The following is a 16,518-nucleotide window of genomic DNA, read 5'->3' as shown; positions in this document are numbered from 1 at the left end:
TGAAGCACTGATTAAAAAATATCTGTGGTGCCAAAACATTTCTGCCCAGAAATTAAACCTCTTTCTTTTTTAAAAAAAAAAACGCTTTAAGATCAGTGGCCTCATCTATCAGACTCATCTTTCATTTCCTTTTTGCTTTTGTCATAGTCTGGACTCATAGATTACATAGGAAATAATAGTTCACATTAAAACAATGGCAGAGAAGGTATCTATGAGACTTTTACACTAGAATGTTTCATTATTTCTGTGACTATTTCAGAGTTTAAGAATTACAAGAACTGACCTATTTGAGTATCCTCATATCTGCATTTCAAAAAGACATGACACAGACCTGACCTCCTTTGCAAGTAGACTGCATATACTTATGCAATAGATGTTTCTGGTAAAATATTTGGAGAAAGCTAATTTCAGTCTGGAAAGTGTTTTGAGAATGATTACATTATGCATATATTTCACAAGATATTTTCTCACAAATATCCAACAAAAAAAGAAATAATATTGTACTATTCCTGAGATCAATCTCAATACATCATTCTCACACATTTAGAAACTGAGATCAAACACTCATAAATAAATGAGTTGTGGTTAATTCAGGAGGTAGATGACTTTTAAAAATTTTTGTGGCATTTAGCAGACAATATACTCGGCATGTAATTCTTTCTCCACAGAAATTTCTTAAGTTGTGCCAGCTGTTCTTCCACACTAATTGTTATAACTTCTGATACCTGCCCTCCTCAGTTTCTACAATTTCCTCTGCGATACTTGTCCTCCACTATTTCCCACCACCTCTGTTTTATTGCACCTCTTCTCTACAAGCATTCATCCTCCTTCTCATGCCACAACCATGATTTCTTCAGCTCCATCCCTGTGGCATACAGTGCTCTGAACTTCTCTTGCATTTTAACTCACTCCACAACACCCACTCCTTAAAATATATCTACAAGCAATTATCAGGTCAACTATGGGGCATTAGAATCTAGTGATGGAAAAGTTAACTATTTTTTAAAATTAATGTGTAGTTCTGTGCAGAAGTATATGTAGAACATACAAAACTACAATTTTATTTCATTTCATTTATTTAATGACTTCCTTTCTTCATATTCATGATATAGTTTAGTTTTTTAGAGGTATTTTTTGGTTGTTGATAATATTCTCATGATTTCTACATCTTTGGAACCTAGTTTTATCTGCAGCTTATGAGATAACCAACCCAGTAAATATTAAAACAATGTTCAAACCATTAGCTACTGTTAGCAACTTTATACACATCATGTCAAAACAAAGATGTAAAGACAAATACACTGACAAAAGAGAGCTTGGGGCTATGATAGCCTCTCCAGAGTACTTTCTTCAAGACTTCCAAGAAACAGTGAGAGACATGATTAATGGCAGATAGAAACTTGATAGCATTTGTTGGGGCTGGTTTCATGTTGAAAATGAGGGACATCCTTGCCTCCTTCCATGGAGATCACCAGCCATCCTCCCTCTACTGACCAGGGCTGATGCCAAGGCTGCCCCCGGGTGTAGTCATTTCAAAATATCTGTGTGAGATGAGGAAACACAAGGGGTTTTTTTTATTTATTTTCCTGGAAAGTTCTGTTGCATGGAGGGACCTCAGCTGGGAAGGCCCTCAGCCACTGTTACAAAATCACCCAGGAAAGAGGAGACACTTGGAAAACACAGAACAGGGCTCTGTTGGGGGATCCAGTTTTCCTGATATGGGTCCAGAATGGGCTCTCTCAAGGCTTGTACTTCTTAGAGAGACAAGGTTAAAGTGGTGGGGACTACAGCAGTGCAGGAGGTGTGAGGAGGCTTGGGACCCGTGGCAAGGATGTGGAGCCACCCTGACACACCCAGAAGCAGCACAGAACAAACACCCACCCTGATCCATGACTGCCAGTTGGAGAAGCACAGGCAGATCCTGAAAAGCTAGGCTAAAGAAAAGCCTCAGATGGCAGGGATAAAGATGTCCCCTGGGGAGGACACAGTGTGCCAAAGGGGAGACAGGAGCCCCTGAGGGACAGCAGCCATGGGACACAGCCAGGACAGGGACATCCCGAGGGACCACGGCCATGGGAAACTGCACCAGGAACACCCCTGAAGGTCTGTGGCCAGGGAGGGCCCTGTGAGAACAGGGAGAGGTGAGCTTTGGGTTAGTGGAGTACAGACATACAACGGGATGTGTTTGTGTTTGCGTGTGTGTGTGTGTGTGTGTGTACAAATACTTACACCTTTTTTTCCCTCAGCTTGGCCTGAACCTGGCCAGAAGCTGGACGGCAGACTCGGAGAAATTGCCTGATTAAAAACGCAGCTTGAGTCAGAGCTGAGAGCCCTGGCAGTGGGGGCAGCTCCCACCAGCAGCCAGCACTGCCTCCACCTTCTCTCCCAAAATTCCTGTGCCTTCCGAAATGTGCTGGTGCCACGGCTCACCTCTCATGAGTATAAGTGCCTGAGACACAAGCATGCAAGGTTGATGATTACTTTCATGTTTTCTTCTTCCATAATCTTCGGGCCTTTCAGCTTCTTCAAGCTTAAAGTGCCTTTTATTCCAGTGGAGGTTTCAAAATGGGGGCTGAGTGGAGGAGGGGTGGGGAAAAACAGCCTAAAGACAGACATTGTATTTTAACACGACAACACACATGAGATGCCCCAGAGCCACAGGATACATTATATTTAGCCTCACATGAAAATTGGAAGTGTTTGTTTTGTCACTTTAAGAATACCAAGTTATGGAAACATTAATTAACAAACAGCACAATGTTGGACAAAGTGTCTGAGGGTGTTCAAAGCTTATTCTCTAATAGAGTGTCATATATATAAGCAGATAAATAAGGCTGCAGAAGCTTTGGGTAGAACCTTCACTGAAGTACGACTAGCAAGAGTTCAGAGAGGGTACGGCTGTCTTTACCAGCCAGCTCTGGCATCTCTGACTGCAAAGCCTTTCCGAACCCACTGAAAACAATGAAATCAACCCACTAAGTAGTAAATGTCCTGTCACATACCTCTGCTTACCCCTGTCAGATGCTCCCAGATGTTTATATTGCCCGTGCATGTTGGTCATCCTGGGACCCTAGTGGCATAGACAAGCACACTGTCAGAAGACAGATCAAGTAATTCCTCACTGAAGATGCATCAAGTAATGTCTTTTAGTCAACAACAGCACAGGATGTGCAGGACTTCTGTCTAACTATAAAGATAATTTAATTTTGTTATTCTCAAACAGTTCTCTTTAGTCCTTCTTCCTCTCTCTTCATAAATACAATGTATTTTTCAAACACCAAGCTTAGCACTGTTGTAAGGGGAAGACTGATTACACTGTCTCTAGCTAAGCAGAAGGTTTGGAATTGCTGAAGGCTGCAAGAGCTAACTCACACTTAATAAATTGAACCCAGCCTACCCTTGCCACAAACGCACTATCAGCCATGCTAAATCACACATCTTTATAAGGCAGGGAAATTAACTAAAATTTCTTCCCATGTTTATAACTGTCCTCACGTCCTTCCAGCCTTGTGCTGAAATATTTCTAAACAAGAGAGCTGGTCTGAAGCTAAAAAGCCTCTGGCTTGTTTATGTTCAAATAAATTTTTGGAATATAATGGGGAAAATGGCAGTGGTAAACGTATTATATAGCACAATTAAAACCTGTATGTAGTTATTTTTGAGTTGCAGACATTGGGGGTGGAAGGTCTGCCTTTTGAATCAATCAAGGGAAGATTCCTCTAAGGGGATTTCAGAAGAATTTTTTTTTCACAATAACAGAATAAGAAACTTCTTATCATTAGGACTGCACATAAACATTAAATAGAAATCCTTGGAAACTAGAATAAGGGCTAATTAGGTGCCTCTTTCTGTGTTTTGGGATATTCCACTTCAGAGCACTGCACTTTTTTCTTATCTTTGCTTCCCTTAAAAGAGTTAAAGCCCTCTCATAGCTCTGGAAAATACCCATTTACTCATATGTTATTCAAACTGACCATAGACTTGTCAAGTTGACAGGTTTTTGTCCCCCGAAGGAAAAGCGCAGTTGCAGCTTCTCTCACAGTACATAGCTGGGGTGTAATAAATGCAGAGGAAAGCAGTTCATTCTGGATGCCAGACACACACAAGTACCAGCTTTCCTGTCCTTGTCTCCCTTCAGACAAAAGACCTCAGCACAGAGAACACAATGTCACCCAGAACCTGTCCCGATTAACCAATTACATACAAGTTGATAGCATCCCTGAAATCTTTTCTGTGTGACTTTAGACCTGTTTTGGAAATGCTATGATTCCCAGAAGACTTAAAACAAAGAGAAACAAACACTCTGCTTGGGTCAGAAAGCAAGTGACATTGAGCCCAAATGAGATGAATGAGATCTCTGTTAATACGGAACATCCATTTATCACCCCACCTGAACACACAAAGGTAATTTGTAAAACCACTATGTTTATTAAGCCAACTACAAACAGGTGCACTTGAAAATAATATGGCCTCCATGATCTGCAGGCTTTAGGAAACAGATGAAACTTCTTTTTTTAATCTCTCTCTCACCTTCTTTTTTTTTTCTTCTTTTCTTTTTCTGTATTTTCCTTTTCTCCTACGAGGTTGGAGAAAGAAACTATTTAGGAAAGACGATGCAGTGTCTCCTGGGTCATACCACTGTATCACGAGTTCTGAGCAAACAGAGTTTTTTATTTTGAAATAACTTTTTGTTAGTCAGTGTTTAATTTCTATGTACAATGTATTATGTACAACGTATGCACTGATTTTTGACATCTTCTGGTCTGTTGTCTCCTCAAATGAGTGCCTAAGAAGCTCAATTATATACCTGTTATAAATCTTGCTTATTTCTTATCTGATAAATTTTAAATTGTTGAAATTACTTGAATAAATGGAACATTAATTTTAAACTAGCTTTTTCATGTATGTGAAAACTCCTTCAGTATGCAAAGGTTTGAAGATTCGGACTCTTCTTCCCTTCTCCTTCTCCCTTTTTTTTGCTCCTCAAGACAAAGCAGTGCAATTAGTTTATTCTTTGTGAGCCATGTTTTTTAGGCTTCTTTTACAGACCAGTTGAAGGCAGATTAGAAAGATGTCTCTTCTTGGAGTGAGGTAAACAGAGCTAAGGGAGTGACAGCACTAAGCAGTGGTGTTATATCTCTTCTCTGTAGAAATCCATACAGTTTGTGCATCCCGATAATTTAGGTGTTTTACTTAAGTGACAGAACATTGGATTCATGTTCTGCTTATGCTTAATCAGAACCTGCCTATCTGTGAGCACTGCAGCTGAGCTGTTGCTCCCTGTCCCACATTTGAGTGACTGTTCTTACCAAGAATAATATTCTGTAATCCCTTTTTTCTTTTTTTTTTTTTTTTTTCCCCTCCTGGCTATTTATCCAGTTTGTCAGAATCATTTTGTATTCTAAAGTTGCCCTCCAGCACTTGCCACTGCTTTTAGCCTGGTGTCATCTTCAAATGTACTAATTATACTCTACTCCATTATCTAGGTCATTAGTGACTGAAATAGTGTAAGATTGGGAGCAAAGCTTTGGGGAATCCCCACTTGACTCTTCTGTTTTTGCAGTGCTCTGTTAGTAACTCTTTGGTAGGTTCATGCAAGTGTGGGATACTTTCATTACGTTCTTTCCCCCTAACTTTTTATTTGAAATTGAGTGGCACTCTGGCCTCTGTAAAAGGAGGTCTTGAAGTTTCACTTGCCCAAGTGGTTTGAAAGATGTATACATTGACTTTCAAAAGAAATCCTCATACTCCTGAATTCCTGCTGCCAAGAGTTGTTCCCCTGGTTTCTGTAATTACAGAACGCTGGTGTAACTTCCAGGTAGGCCCTTATTATGCTGATGCAGAATAGGGAAAATACACGAAAAATTATCCTCATGTTTAAAAGGTTCCTCTTAAGAAAATCCTCTTAAGAGACTCCTAATCTGTTGTTGCTCTCAAAAATACTTTCTAGAACTTGATTGTTTTGGGAAAATAGCTTTGTGGTAAATCTCTGCACACCTACTTCAAAAATTTTTGTTTAAAATTATGCTTGTGAACACTGTTCTTTTATTAGGAGATAAACCTTTTCCAAGCAGTGTAATGATGTGATTTGTTCACTGACTTTGTTAACATTTAGCAAGTAGAATAGCAGAATCTCATTTCAGAGAATAGCTCCATAATTTCTTGCACCTACCATAAAAACAAGCAAATTGACACCCTGCCAGGAGTAGCCAGAGGAGATCTTAGGAGAGAGTTCATAATGATACTGTTGCCATATTGCATGCCTGTAAATAATTCATTAAGTCAACCACCCTTTTGTTTTAAGCAAACATGAGCAGATGCCTTCCTAAATTGGATGCAGACAACAGTTTTCAGCAAAACATTGTTGTAACATGACACTTAAAAAGAGTAACATTTTTCCTTTACTGATTTTTGAAGCGTTATCCACTCTGATAATTCACATTGATTACTTCTGCTACACATCAAGTCCTTCATTGTTTTTCATCTACGATTTTTTTGGCTGTGTGATAGATTTCACAGTTAAATCAAGCATGGTGGAAAATGAAATATTTGCATGCAGTTAAGAGTTGAGTTTAGCAGAAGCCCAAAATAGTATTAATTATTTAATAGAAGACCTGCAGCTTATGTCTGCTTTGTATTGAGAAAACCGAAAAACCTCATCCAGGCATTTAAATCTTCTCATGCTTTTGATTAAAAGAAGTTTGGGAGTCCAAGCAAGATGTAAAAGCTAGTGTTTACACAGCTGATGACTCCTCAGTATTCAGCTTGTAAAGACAGGTTGCATCTTTAAAAATTCCATATTTATACTCTGTGGAAGTGTGTAAAATTCAGTCTCATCTGTAATTGTATTTTTTACCTGCTCAGTGGTGTGAAGACTCACACACAATTAAGAAGTGGTGTTTTATTCTTGCTGTTTATACTTCGAATTTTGGCTACCTCCTTTCTTGTGAACAATTTTCTGCATATAAATTAATTGAGCATGAGCTCTCCTTATATGCATTTCTCTCCACTGATTTCATTACAAGTTTGTCTTTGAAAAACTTTGAAATAGGAAATAAGGATCTGCATATATCAAAAAAGTAAGTTCTGAAGAGTCCAGTAAAGGTAATGAGTTTACATAATATTTTCCAATTATTTGTTACTCTGAAACACTTGTAGCAAGTTTTGCAGCATCTCAGCCAATTGTTAAATTACATTTCAAACTTCTTCTAAATCAGCTTTGCACTAAAATTTTAAAAATAAGGGCAGCTCGGAGATATGTTCCATCCATTATTTACTAGTAAATAAAATGGAATGTGTAAGCAACTTGATTTTATTAGTCCAATTGATGTTTCAGTATCACTACAGTTTTGATTGTTTCATAAGACTCTGAGTCACAATCCTAAAATCCTTCTTCATACGAATTACATAACTTTTACAGTACAAAAAAGTGTTTGAAAATTACTTTTTTTGGATTTAAAATATAGCTAGACACCATATGTTTCAGTTAGTCTAGTTGAATCTGAAACAATAGAGGGGAGAACCTGCAGTGAATTGGACTTTATTTTTCTATCAGTATCTCTTATGCTCATCATAACACCGTAGATGTCTCTTTATTTTTTCCCTCCAACATTTTCCAGGGGAGAAAAGCAAAATGCGATGGGTAAATATGGTATAGGTGGAAAATGTGATTGAGAGAGTCTTAGGATCTCACATCTGGAGGAATTTGTACACCTTTCTAATCTCACAGGCTCCAGAACATTACCTAGCTATTTCTGCACTAAAGTAACAGTTTAAAGTTGCTTATTGTGACCTTGGCTCAAGATAAATTATTTAGATATGAAGTTTCTAGCTTTCCTCCAGTTGTATGTTATTGCTATACTCAACATTGTGGCATTCATTAAAACATTTGGGTTTAAAACACACCTCTAACCATGAGTCTTCTGAGGATCTTATTTCTCATACGAGAGTAACAATGTAGACAATGAATGTACAGGTGTAAGGTTAATTTCATACTTAAGTATCATCAGATTGAGGCATGAAAAAAATTAGAAGTATTTTTATAGTTAAAAGTCATAATGTTTTTCCAATTATTACAAATAGTGTAGATGAATTTTTTATTCATCCATAACATTCTCCACAGGAAAAGGATTCACTCTTACAATTCAATTAAAAAATGTTCAATTAATTTCAAAATATTCCAAGAGAAAAATCAGTTTGTTGAACTGGGGGGCTAGAGGGACTTTTTCAAATGGTTAGATATTTCTTACGCTGGGCAGGGAGAGGGACTTGCGGGTCGTAAGGTCAGATTTATCATTTGACTTACAATAAATGATTTAATTATTCAAATATAACCCAAAAGTCTATAATTTATGTCGGATATATGATATGCTGATTTTTCTGAATGCAACCAAAATCTCTTTCAGAAAGATTTACAGGGTTAATAACCTCCAGCTACTTTAAGTCACAGTCACTCTTCATGGGAGCAGTACAGAGATTATACAGAGGGATCATTTTCCCCGTGGTTACTGCCTTATATTTAAAATATAAGGTGTTTGATGAAAATAGCATTCTCATACTTTGAGCAAGCTGTGGAGGCTGTGACTCCATCCTTCTCTATCTCTTGCCCCCACCCTCTTTGCTCCACTGTTACATAAGGAAGAGACTGCTAGCCTGTGTCAGCCAGAGCTGAATAAATGGCTTTGGGTTACACAGAATCAATTGCCAATCATTTGGCTTCAATTAGATTTCACTTACTGTGAGCCCAGCAGAGAGTCCTAAGCAGTCATCCGAGAATGACTACATTTAAACAACCAAACAGACAGGAGGCATATATAGACGTCCTAAGAAGATAAACTGTTCCTTTGAAAAGGAGTAGTCACGCAGCCCAAGTGATGAACTGTAAGGAACAGCTTCCTAACCTTGTGAAGTACTAGAAGCCTAGATGAAATCCTAACTTTGGAATGCTCTCCAGGAAATACGATTTCATGTCAATGAGATCAGCATGTTGTCAATGCTGTTTAAAATAGCTCTGAAAAAAGTCACACTATTTCTTCTCCATTTGGTTATTAACTAAATCAAACATTGTCATCAACTGCTTTCTAGCTTACTTTTTCAAATTAAAATAGAAATTTCCTGAGCAGTAAATAGTATCATGTCAAAATATATGCTGCAGACTTACTTTTTATGCTTTATTTAGCGGAGTAAGAAGGAACAGTACGTAAAATTAAGGAAATTTAAGTAGTGAGGGGATATATAACCCAGTCTCTTGAAACAAAATAATCATTTTGCTTTGCACCTTCTTGTCAAATGCTTCACTTTTTAAAAAAATTTGTTTTCTATGAAATTTTAGTGGTTTTGATCCTCAGAGATCTGGCTCACCCAGAACACCGACCGCTGTTATAAAGCTTAAATTTAGAAAATCCATGCTGTTTATCTGAACATGCCTTGAAAAAGGAGTGGCACCATGAGATATAGACATGGCAGTAACTTCATCATGCAAGCTGCTCTGAGAATTCTTGGCCAATAGCTTCTCCAGCACAAGGCATCTTTTCCCTATGTTCTATGGCAGAGTTACTTTTAATTCAAAATGGTAGTGAATACGTTACTGGAATCATGAAATCTGCAGAGACACAAGTTAAAAATATAGCAAAACAGTTTCTTTGGTGATCACTTTTTTTAACATGACTGCACAATGTGTCAATGTTCTGTATTTTTTGTCAAACAATTTTTGTTTTTATTATTACTTTAATGTTAACTTTCTGAGTGGCTCTAGAAGGAACTACAAGGGAGTAGGGAAAAACTTTACCTCCTAGTCCAGTCTACCAATGAAGAGAAAAACTTTTACAGTTCTTGATAGGGAGAATTTGCTAGCATAGTAAAATTTCAAAGCCCTGTCTTGTTCAGCTTAGCTGAAATATTTTTTAAGTTTTTTGGACGCATACACAAGATGAAGTAGACACATGCTGTGCTAGAATTCTGAAACCCCAGCTACATCATAAATGCATTTTTGTCAATCTTGTTGATAGACAAGAGAGATAAAAGACTGCAATTACTTCCTTTTCCTCCCTACTTTGGAAAGAATATAACTTTTTGTTGTTTAGTGTTGACAATAAACCACAGCCATCTTTCACAGCCCTTGTTTCTCCATTATGTCTCACACAGGCTTAAAGAAGGTCAGGAATTTTCCTTTCTCTCTATTTTATATATCAGACAAAGCCTGTGATTGATGTGATATGCTTTTTTTTTTTTTTTTTTTTAAGGAAAGACAAAATTATTTTTTGTTTTACAAAGACCACGTGTTCAATTCTTGTACTAATCCTATTCTTTCTTCTCTAACCAACTAGCCCTTTGAGGCTCTATAACTTCACACATCTGGCTGCCAGGTTCCCTCAGTGACCATTGGAACTGCTGCTGGCTTATCTAAAGTGTTTTTTCTCAACATGACCTCCTCTAACACTTCATTATAGCAAAATTGTTATTTAGTTTCCTGAAGACTATTGCCATCTGTGTGTTTCACAGCTTATAGAAGTAGAAAGATGGTCTTGCAGGCTTAGCATATAGTTGGGGTATATTTTTTTTTTTCGAAACTAGTATCTGCAATTCAAACATTTTAGATCCAATTTGTGAATACACACTGAATTTAGTCACTGTGCTAACTGCTAGCATTTTATATAAAGATAGCAAAAACTTCACAGTTTTGTTCAGTGAGTATAGTTTCCCTGACAATACCTGAAATCTGCAGTAGGGTACAGTCTGTCCAGTCTGTTCTGAAGACTATTTTATATCAGTAAAAGAATCACTAGAAAGTAGGTGCCAAAAGGAGATTTTTTAACATTTAGAAGGAAATTATTCCTCTCATTGTTCCTATAAACATCAGAGGAATCCAGTCACTTTTCTGGTTGAGTTATTCTCTGCTTTGAATCTCTCAATTAGCAGTACTGAGTGTTTTCTGCTGCCTTGTCTTAACTGATGAAGGAGAAGGCTGATGTTTATATTTTCAGCTTCTTCACAACAATGGAGTATTATGGTTTGCTTTCCAGGAGAGAAGAAGCTCTGCCAAACATGAGAAGGGGAAAGTGAATGCGGCATGAAAGAGTTGCCAATTTCTTTTCAGATTTACTGGCCATGTGGTATGCATTAAGACTTCGAAGCAGCTGTGGTAAAAATTGTGGCTGTTCTTAACCTGTACTTGATTTTAAATTCCCATATCTGCAAATAAAATTTGTAGAAAAGTTTTGGGGTTTCCTTTTGATAGCTAGATTACATAAGCTGTCTTAAAATAGTGTTGGCTTTTTGCGAACACCTTGGAATGCAAATTTAGCCTGAAAGATGCCAAAACGCATATTTTTTTTTTTCTGGTTTAATCTCCCATAAAATTAAATGTTTGAATATTTTTTGTAAGACATTTCTATGTCTAGGCAGTGGGGGAGCTTATTTTGACATGCTGCATGTCATTAGCACGAAGAAGACTGAACAACATCTGATTCCTTTATACACTAACTTAATGGATCTGACTCTTTAGCATAGTATGGTTATTTTGTACAGCATTGACAGCATTTCTCATAGTCCTGCTCAGGTTGACAAAATTTTTGCAGTATAAGCTTGATCTGTTGGAGCCACAGTAACTTTGCTTCACTTACTGCTAAGGCAAGGAAACTGCTACCTATTTTGTACACAAGTTCAATTTTATCTTTAACTAGCATCTAGTTTGATGTAATGGTATGCCAAACCTTTTGAGATCCTGTATGTGCCCTACACGCTAATTTTCCTCAGGGAGGAATAGGAATATGGCTCTTTAGCACTATTACAGCACACTGCCCAGCTTCAAAGTGTGTCTTTTGGTTAGTAACGTTTACTGAACTTTCCATTTCTTACATTGTAAAACGTTCCATGCATCCCAAGTGTCATTTTGCTGGGAGTTTTTGTTGTCATGCTCTCTTTCTTTTTGAACCCCTTTCATCTGTATCATTTGATCTAAATTTTCATTTCTTGTAGCACTTTCTGCTTAAGCTCTGGAGACCGAGATCTTTCCAGTTGTTTCAGATGAACTTACAGCATAGTACTGGTTGTTGCACTTCATATCTTTGCTATCTTCAAAGCAGAAAACAACTAACTCAGGCACTAAAGACTCACTCATTTGTATGAAAAGAGGAGGTCACGCAGGCCGAAGAGTAGCAAAATATTGAAGGCTGTAAGCCCTAGGAGCTAACTTTGTAAAACTTAAGAGTTGGTAAAACCAGAATAAAATGCTGCATAACAACATGCAGTGCATTGACTTTCATTTAGTTGTCTGGAGGGTTGGGGTTTGTTGCATGTTTTCTTCCCCCTATCTGCACCTGCCTATTCCAGCTGAGGAAATACAGGCTTCTGTTTAGTTTTTGCCAGTCTTAAATAACAGTGAGAAAAAAACCCAAAGAAAAGTCACCACTGGAGAGGAGGCTACTGCATGTCAGAAAAATCACCAGGCTCTTTTGTACTACGATTACTGAGTTGTAGGAGATGCAATAGGAGGAAAACATAACTCACCCTTGATGTAATGGGAGAGTGAGCAGCAGAGCTGCCTTCCTCCACTGCAGAGTCTTCTAGGGTATTTACAATATTTTCTGCTCTTCCCGATGATAAATCTTTCTAGCCACTCATGTTGTCGCCTTATGGCCTCTGCTAACTTTTCTCTCTTTATGGCCTTTTGGGCATATATTCTCACCTTCTTAAATGACTTGAAGCTGAAGAAGAAACAATACCAAAATATATAACAGATGCACAAGTATACCTTGGAGATGTATGTCTTATGGACACAGAACTGTCATCACACTTCCATAAGCACATTTTTACTGTCTCATTCATCATGCATGCATGGCTCACTGGCAGTACACTTGCTCCCAGTGGGGTAAACTTCTATTCTGAGTCCAAACTACCTGGATACAGCCTTTTACTCTGTATGTTAGGCTTTTTTTCTTCCAATCTGAGACTTCAGGTCTCCATCTCTTTTAAATTGTATACAAAACACTTTTATTTCCTACTTAGTGAGCTGCTGAAACTTCAGTGTTAAAATCATAGTTTTCACTGCCTGTAGCCAAAGGGCATCTTGACGATGTCTAAAACCAACTGAAAATCGACAAGTTTGTAAGGACTGTGTGAAACTTAATGGAGTGGTCTTTAATTATTTTTATTTTAATTTCCAGTAACTATGGACAATGGAGTTAGACATAATTAAGTGGCCCTGGTTTTATGTGAAGTTTCTACTAAAGGAAATCCACACCACTTCAAGATAACTGAGCAGATAGCCTTAGTAATTTGAGAGGGGGTGGAAGCACCCCAATCGGGACTGGCATACATCAACACAACTGCAAGAGAAAGTATACATGTCTCTGCTCTAAGAGTGATTAAATATTGCTTCTCTCAACTCATTTTCAGAGATGTTTAGAAAGCTAAACTCCTAACAGAAGATGATAAACAAATCTTAGGTGACATAACGCATATAGAGATTTTGATGTGTAAAATATATCTTGACTTTTTATCTCCTGGCATAATTTTTCTAACCCTCTCTTTTTTACTGCTTCTGGGGTTTAACTGTCAGAAGTTGGGGAATGGTGGAAGGAGAAAATAAGAATCTGACCTCCTTGATTTGGTCAACCAAATCAAGGTTAACCAAATCTATGGTTAACCTCCTATAAAAGCATGATTAAAGTACAATTATCTTTATTATTTCATGTATTGAAGGACTTTCATGACCAGAGAGGCATATTAGTTCTTTCAAGTAATCCAAGAACTTTATATAAACACTCCTCTATAAAATATTCTGGAAAGTTATTTTCTCTGTGTTGCTTCCATTGCAAGAATTTTCAGGACTATTGTTTAGGTTTTGATGATAGCAATTCTATAAATTTCAGTAAAGGTTGATTTCCACAAGGGAAAATATAGTCACAAGATTTCCTAGGGTTTTTTGCTTCTTCTGAAGCTTTGCTGTGTGGTTGGAGCTAAATTGGGAGAAGAAGAAAGTGGGTTTTGGGCTGCCCTGAACCAACCACAGCGATCATTTATTTCCAGACACATGTGAATAAATTCATGGAGCCAAGGGTTATGCATACCCAGTGGATAAAGATGCTGGATGAGATTCTGCTTGTATTTTCACTGCTGTGAAACTTATAGCAGGAGATTTTTCCCCAGGTTTCTAGCTGTTGCAATAGAAAAGCTTTCATCAGAGTGTTGCTGTGCAAGTTTATGATATGGTCCTTGTTAGGAACAGCTTTGAGGCATTTCACATGATGCAGTGAAATACATGTGCTGTGATGCCTTAGTTACTTCTTGCATTAGGTTCTGGAGGTGAATTAGTGGGGAAAGCTTTGTTTAGAGACATTCAGACTTGTATAGAGTAGTCTGCCCCTGTGCTTGCCAGCACTTGCTAGCAAAATTGACTTTTCCAGGCTTAAAGCTCTGCCAAGGAAACATAGCCCTAAAGTAGGGATGCGTAAATTCTGCAGTGCTCCACAAATGTCCACATAGCATGGAAAAGAGAACACAGTTTGAAACAGGATCAAACCAACATTTTAGCTAAAAGTGGAATTTATCCAAAAACATATTCTGAAGAAAAAGTAGATATGTCTGAGATGCAAACATAATTACCAGCATAGAAAGTACTTCCAAAACATGCAAATGCATAGAAAGAAGTGAAAACTTAAAATTCCACATCTTTATTTGTAAGCAAGAGAAATAACCTACATCAAAAGGCTTTTAGGTATTTTTAAATCAATATTTTAGAAAAAACCCTAAACTTGTTGAAATGAAAAGAAAGCTCCTACTTAAATGAGTTATGTTGTTATAGAAAATAATTAAACAACTAGACCATGTACTAAAAAATTGGAATCTCCTCTTCGTTGTAAGCACAGGTACATGCATAAACAGTACTTTATATAACATATTACAGTATTATATATTATATTATATTATATTATGACTATTACATAAACAAAATGACCAGAAGCTAGCATGGACAGAAATGCAATTAAAATTACCAATTTTTGTCTCTCTTTGTTATGGTCAAAATGATCTATTGCACATCCTTTTTGTATTGTGTTATACCTCTGCAACATGAATGTGGCACTTAGTGAAACAGCTTATCAATCACAGCAGAAATACAAGACTTTTAAATAGAAAATTAATTTAAGTATAGACCAGGATGTTATCTCCAACACCATAGTCCCTACAAAGGAGAGATCAAGCTATAATAGAAACTGTCATCCCCACATGAACCACTTAATCATGTTTATATATAACTTGCATATTAAAAAGCAATATCCAATGTCAATGGCTCAGATATAAAAATATCTTAATAGTCAGTAACTGACTAATGAATACTGCAGTAATAACAGTTTAATTTGAAGAATTCTGACAGCTGGTTGCCTTGATGAGAGCTGTTACCAGGGAGCCCTAGTCCCATGCTGAGAACATCCACAGCATGCTGATTTATAGCAGCAGTGCAGAACTGTTTAATGTCAGCACCTCTCAGCTAAAGTAATAATAAACAGGAACGTTATGGTTTATTTTTCTGTATGAATTGTTCAGACTCTGTATGGTAAGCACCAGCTCAATAGGGGATAATAGCTGCCATTCCCCAGGGAGTTGTAACTGAGGTTTAAACATTTTTATTGGCAAGGTTAGTATATCAAAATGAATCCAGGAGAACTTGTTTTTTCTATTCTCTTTTTTATCTCTTTTTTTAATCCTTGATTTCTTATCCCATCCTGAAAAGTAAGTATCATCCCTGTAATTATGAAAGCTTCTTTTGGGTTCCAACTGCACTTCTTTATTGTACTAGTTAAACTGCTTTCCCTTTTAATGTTTAGTGTTAGGTGTGAATTTACTACAGATAGCACCACATAGCTTTTTTCTTTTCCTTCCTCCATTCCTTTCCTGAATTCTAAAATTTGTAAACATTAAATAATTTTGCAAACTTCAAAGAAACCAAGCTGCTGTTTCATTAAACATTTCGTGTGAAAAAAACTTTACATATTGAAAGGTTTAAAGCAAAACCTTTTTCTTTTTTACAAGGTTGTTACTTCTTGTACACCCACAATTTTGAACAAAACCAACGCCTTAGAGGCATAACCTTAGAATATATCTCAGTTTAGCCTCCCATCTTGACCAGGCCTCCAAAGACTGGAGAATATTCACTACGAGCTAGGTAAGAGGAGAAGCCTTTTCACAAGTATTTTCTCAGAGAACTTCTATTCTGCTGACCCTTACCTCTTAAGGACATATTGATTCTTGTTTCAAAAAAAATTAAATGGAAAAGTCAGTGATTTTCACAGGTCTTTTTGTTTACTACTAGTTGATGTTTTCTGCCAAGACACTTCTTTGGCCCGCCTGACAATTGCTGATGGATATTTGAGCATTCCCTTTTTGTAATCATGGCACACGAAATATACAGTGAGCATATCAAGGTGCATCTAGAGCCACATCTATCATCACACTAAAGTGCCTTGGCAAAGGTAAGCATGAACTAAGCAAACATAAACACACACGTACATCTCCTTATGC

Source organism: Sturnus vulgaris, chromosome Z (assembly GCF_052056855.1).
Source record: "Sturnus vulgaris isolate bStuVul1 chromosome Z, bStuVul1.hap1, whole genome shotgun sequence".
Lineage (NCBI taxonomy): Eukaryota > Metazoa > Chordata > Aves > Passeriformes > Sturnidae > Sturnus > Sturnus vulgaris.
The sequence above is the reverse complement of the archived record's forward strand: the minus strand, read 5'-3'. Positions refer to the sequence as shown.